Source organism: Chenopodium album, chromosome 1 (genome assembly GCF_948465745.1).
Source record: "Chenopodium album chromosome 1, dcCheAlbu1.1, whole genome shotgun sequence".
In the NCBI taxonomy this organism is placed as follows: domain Eukaryota; kingdom Viridiplantae; phylum Streptophyta; class Magnoliopsida; order Caryophyllales; family Amaranthaceae; genus Chenopodium; species Chenopodium album.
The window spans coordinates 39,907,722-39,914,055 of NC_137834.1; positions in this window are offsets into that span (position 1 = coordinate 39,907,722).

Sequence of the window (6,334 nt, forward strand, 5' to 3'; positions counted from 1 at the left end):
AAACGGCCAGGTCGAAGCCTTCAACAAGCTAATCTCAGACGGGATTAAAAAGAAAATTGAGCGGGTTGGTGGCCTTTGGGCGGATGAATTACCACACGTCCTCTAGTCCATCAGAACGACTGCTAAAGGGGCGACTGGAGAAACCCCATTCCTCATGGTGTATGGTGCAGAAGCTGTCCTGCCCATTGAACACTATGAGCCGACTCTTCGAGTCATGTTATATGACGAAGAAGTTAACTAGGAGGCCATGCGGCTGGCATTGGACTCACTTCCAGAGCGCAGGGGCAATGTTGCCTTGCGCCATGAGATTTACCGTCTGAGAATGACACGAGCTTATAACAAAAGAGTACACAAGCGTCCTCTCAAAGTGGGGGACTTTGTGCTACGGAAAATGGAGGCAGTCGGTAGGGCGAATGAACAGGGAAAGCTAACCCCAAATCGGGAAGGCCCCTACCAAATATATGAGGAAGTAAGAGACGGCACCTACCGCCTAGAAGAACCAGACGGCAGGAAGCTGCCTAGAACTTGGAATGTAGACAACTTGAAAAAGTACTATTTCTAAGTACGAATGTAAATACCTCAAATTTTGTCATTTCAAATTTTGCTAATGAGAATATGCCTTCATTTCCCAACTTGTCTTTTTTACTAGTGTCGCCTGTAAAAAATACAGACAGGCAACGTATTTGGAAAGCGTCTGTCCCAACAGCAGACGCCCCAACCTCTCTGAAGGAGTCGACTGCTTTAAAGCAGTCGTTCCTACGAAATTCTTTAAGTTTATGCTAACACTTAACGAATATTTGCTTAATTCTTTAAAAGGCCTAAGGCCAGATAAAATCATTTTGAGGCCAATGGCCGGATATTAAAAAATAAATAGAGGCCGAATGGTCATAGTCTGCTACAACATGAGTATGACTGTCTGCTCCAACATGAGTCAGATAACCGGCGACGTCCATTCGGGCGAATTCGTCGAGGAGAAGCATCTCCCATTTGGGTGGCACATTGCTCTACAAATACATCAACCGGCCCTACCGAATGCTAAGGCAGCATTCGCAGTCGATTGATTTAATCGAAAGTGAAATCTAAAAGGCCTGAATTTTCTAACTATTCTAGCATAGTCGGAAAAGGGTCACTGTTTCATAAGTAGAGGCTATTGAGGCATTAGGTCGGATGCGCCTGTTTTTGCTCTGGGGCAAGACAGGCAGCAATTTTTTACTAATCTACAAGTTAAGTTAACTTATGAGGCCTTTGGCCAGATACGCTTGTTTCTGTCCAAACGCAGGATAGGCGGACTATTACTTAAAAAAAAAAAAATTTTGAGCTAAAATACTTAGCAGATTGAAAAAGAGACATGTGGGTCGGATGTGCCTGTTCTTTGCTCTTGGGGCAAGACAGGCGGATTATTCTTCTTATGTAAAATTAAGACTAAGTTAAAAACTTAGCATCTTATATCGATGAGGCCTATGGCCGGATGCGCCTGCTTTTAGCTCTTGGGGCAAAACAGGCGAAGGTTTTCTTTTTTAGCAAATTCGCTAAGTCAAGAATTTTGTATTTCGTTTGTGCCAATGGCCGAATGAAAACAATTATTCATTAGCTCCGGATGGCCGTCTGTCGCGTGGTTTGGGGAAATCACCATAGTGATTGATTGACTTAGAAACCATGCATACTCTTCTAAGTATCAATAATTTCTAAGTCAATCAATCCACTCAACCGAAACCACTCGACATCCGTCCAGGGGCAAGAACATTCGCATGGTATACATGTTATAATACTTAGCCAAAAAACATGCAATGAAAAAATTTAAAGAACAACAGTATGAATAACTTAAGCCAAACGGCCGAATGTTTTTGAATTAAAAAAGCCCAATCACCACCAGAAGAATGGGTAAGATTGTTTGCTGGCAAAGCTAGAGAAATTGTTAATTTACCCGACCCCTCGATCGGTAATGATACACATTTACTCGGCACGCAGGCCAGAAGATGAGATAAATGGCCATTCGGCCGTAGAAAGAACTTATAAAAAGCTTAAGGGGCAGGGGAGTTATCAACATTGGCAGCCGCATCTTCACCTGCCGGCTGCTCCGCATTTTCATTCTCTTCGTCCCCCTCCTCGTCCCCAGAAGAGCCTGATGAGGAGCCGGCCTCTTCGCCATCAGCATCAGCCTTGTTCGCCTCCTCTTCAGATTGGCGAAGAAGTTCAGCATTGAAATCCTCGTTTGCTTGATCAAACTTGGATTTCCAGGTGCTATAGTCAGCACCCGGCTGTACCGCCTCCCATGCCATCCGCATGATGGCCTCATAGTCTTCCATCATTTGTTTGACAAGGGCCTCCTTCTCCTCCTCAGCTCGGGACTGGAACTTGGCCTTCAACTGCTTCTCTTGGTTCGACAGGCGCACCTCCAGGCGGCCAACCCGCTCCTTGGCCCTCTCGGCCTCTTTCTTGGCCTCTTGAAGAGGCTCAAGCTTTTCCTTTAGACCTTTAATTTCGGCCTTAAGGTCAATGATTTTGGAGCGAGCCGAATCCAAGTCCTTCTTTACCTGAAGGTTGGCATACGCCTGGGAATACATCATATCAAGGGTCAGAAGATCATTTTGAGCAATTTCAAATTGAGCTCGGTCTAAGGCGGACTCGGCTCGAGCTTTAGCGGCTGTTACCTCTTTAGACTTCTCCTGGATTAGCCTTCTTAGCCCTTGGATGCGCAACATAGCCTGAAAATGAGAAAAGAGCCGAATGGTCAAGACCAGTCGGATATGTGCTTAAATACTAAGAAAATTAAGCTAACTTTTTACCTCACAGAGGTTCCCCAAGATGGCATCCAAGTTAAGGGTGCCGACTCCTCTTACGGACGCCTTGTCCTCTGGGTCAAGCGCCCTCATCATCTCCTTGGCCATCTGGACGACAGTCGGCCTTTGCACAGGAGCTGCAAAATTAAAGTTAGTCAAAGAAGTTCTAAGAAACTATCTTGACGTAGAAATTCAATGAAGGCGCGGTTTATACCGTCCGGCTGAACCTCCTCCTCCTTCCCGTGACACCTCTTCTCTCCTGCTGAGCCGACAGTAGTGTTGGGTTGCTTAAAGCCACCCTTCAATGCCTGAGTAGCATCCGGTTTGCTGACCTCCCTGTCAGCTTCGAGAGTAGAGTTGTCCCCTCTCTAGGGCTTGTGAGCAATGTGCTTTCGGTTCTTGCCGGATGCACTCACATCACCAGCCCCAGTTGTCTGAATCTTGGGTTGGGATTGCTTGGAGGGAGAGGGCCTGGTGGAACCACTCTGCATGAGCAAAAAGAAAGGCGTCAGAAAAACAGGCGGGCAAAATTTAATCTTTGTTGAAAAATATACAAAGTGTCATAAATAGCTACCTTGGGAGTCCCGACTGTTTTCTGCTCGTCACTCGCCCGATTAAGGACGTTCGAGCGATATTTTGCTGCAGAGACGGCAGCCGGTTTCTTTGTTGCCAAGACCTTTTCCATAGCTTTGTCTGCACCAAAAGTAGGAGTTAGACTTTATAACCAAACATTGAAAAGCAATTTAAAGGTTGCATAAAATCAGACGGCCGACTACCTCTCGGCATCTCAGAGCTCAGCCCACAAGCGGCCAAGAACGCCCCATCCTCCAGCCACTTGTAAAGGGGAATGTAGCTCTGGGGGACGACTATTTTCTCCCCCTGCTCATTTGTCCGAACGGACACCTTAAACAGACCCCGGTCAAAAATTTCCTCCTGGGCCCGCCTAGGGAGAGGGGGCAAGGCACTCTTGCCAGCCAGGAGGGGCGGATCCTTGTTCCACCTATTGTATTTTTGGTTCAGTCAGCTATTAGAGGAATGGACTATGTAGAACTTTGTTCTCCAGTCCTTCCACTTGTTCTCCTTGCCGACTGCCATCATGTACCCCTTGCAGGTGGACAAGGTGTACCAGCCTTCGCCGCCCTTAGCAGGCGCTCGGCTGAGATAATGCATGTGGGCGAATGCCTCAAAGCTGGGATCCACCTCCAACATTTGACATGCGGCAACGTACCCGATGATATTAATCCATGAATTTGGGACAAGTTGCAAGATACCCAGTTGGTATCCGTCCAGTATTCTCTCCACGGCCGGATGGAGAGGGAAGCGAAGACCAGCCTGAAGGACCGCTTCGTAGCAGCCGAATGCTTGGTCCTTATAACTGGCCAAGGTCGGCCAGGTTATCGTATCATCCTTGTTGGGAACAGACAAGGAAAAGCCATGACCCATTACGGTCTTGCGCTTGAAATTGGCAAGACCGGATGTCATAGAAGCCCGCTTGCTTTGCGGGACATGGTGATAGTAGGGGGCGCGTTCCAAGCGCCTAGAAGCACTTGGCTCCGCCCAGCCTTCTCCCTTTTCCACTGACAAGGATTCCCTTAGCTTGCAGTGCTTATCTTTGCTCGGGCCTCCTCTGAAGTAACAGAGGCATTTTCAGAAGATGACGAGGCCGAATCGTCATCAGAGCTCTCCCCAAAGCTAGGGGACTGCCGGCTGGGGCCAGCAGGGTCCTCCCCTAGACTCTCCTCCGATGTCTGTTCCGAAGGCTCGGCCTAGTATTGACTGTCGGCTTCCCGCAGTATAGTATCACTGGGGGTGCCGCTTGAAGAAGGGGAAGAGTAATAAGTTGGAGTTTGGGGAAGGTTAGAAGAAGGGTTTGGGGGGTGCTCAAAAATTTCACTAGCAGGCACCCTAATGGAGCCGTCAGAGTTGACAGTCTCACTGTCTGAATGGTAAAAGGAACCATCCGGCCTATATCTCCTCGTTGTCTGCTTTGTTCGGGCCATCGTGTCCTGCAGATGCACAGACACTGTCGGATTTGGAGATGTACTTAAAGGAAAGTTCTCGAACGAGCATTCGGCACTCCTAGTTCTAGATTCAGCCGTCCCCGGTGACCGGCTGATCGCTAACCTAGGCCATGTCGTGTACGTTTGGGAAACCATTTGATAAATGAAAAATGCAATAAAGAATAAGTAAAAGAAGAGAGCAGGCAGTTACCTTAGAAGAAGGTATTACGAGACGCCTGGTTGGCTGAAACAGACGGACAGAAAGCCGAGCGTCGGATGCTTGACAAGTCTAGGTCTTTGAGAGTCTTTGAAAGTCAAAAGTCCAAAGATTCTCCAAGATTCGAAAAGGTGTGAAAACAAAAGGGGAGTCAAACCCCCCTATTTATAGAAAGGGCAAACCCTAATTTTCCCCCCCAAAATGTAATTTGAAAATCCGGCCAGTCGGATGATGACACCTGTCACATGTGCCATGTGCAATGCACGTGACCCCTGTGAGGGGCAAATGATTTGGGTATTTTTACCTGGCAGGTAGCCCAATCAGAAACCGCCATGTGTCATTGATAAAGGTGCCATCTGGGCCTTTGAGATGGTGACACGTGGTAGGCGGACATTCTTCTGTTCTAAAATGATTGATGATCCAGCATGGACCATTAAGAGGGCGACGCGTGTCACCCTAAAAGATGCCCAAAAGCCTTTTGGGCTCAGTGACACGTGTCACTCAGGCATTGCCTCTGGAATGGCGGCCTTCAAGGGCCCAAACCTTGAGGCGCCGTTTTGCGGCGTGACCTAATCCCTAGGTCACCAGATCCTAGGGAGGGCACACTTTTCAAAAAGACCCTATAAATAGGGACATTTTCTACATTTATGACAGAAAAAAATACACGCAATACGAGACAACACGTCACTTTCACATTTATTACAGAGCTGTCGTTTTCAAGGAACAGACAACACTTTACCTGAGCTTGGAATCCGAGCGGATAACTTTACTTCCGCACGTTTTACTCCGAATACTTACTAACTTAATCTTCGGAGGCGGACCACCGATCATCTGGCGGTCCGTTTGCTTTGCAGGTACAGGCGTCCTTTGCTGAATCCAGTCTCAGTGTTGTAACTCTCCCAAGGGACAAAAACCCCCGAAATAAAGATGATTCAAGATAAACAAACCCATGCAATCGAAAAATAATACGAGTAGTTCTTTGTAACCAAATTATTAATGACGTGAGACTTCTTGTACTAGTCCCAAATTAGTTAATGAGGATTGAAATGATATGACATTCTTGAAACGTGTGATTTTATTATTACAAGATCAAAACCCATGATCAAGATTAATCTCCTTCTAATTTCTTCCCAAGATGCGACACAACAAGATAATAATGAGTATAATTTAGCACATTCAGTATATAACGAATTAATAATTAACCTAAGAAATCAACAATAAAATTTATATATTGATTAGAGCTTTGGTGCTGATACCGTGTTGTGAAATAAGGAGAAATATGAGAGATTGAAAGAGAATAAGGTGTCGTTTGGTTGCTATGGGAAATTATTTCCCAT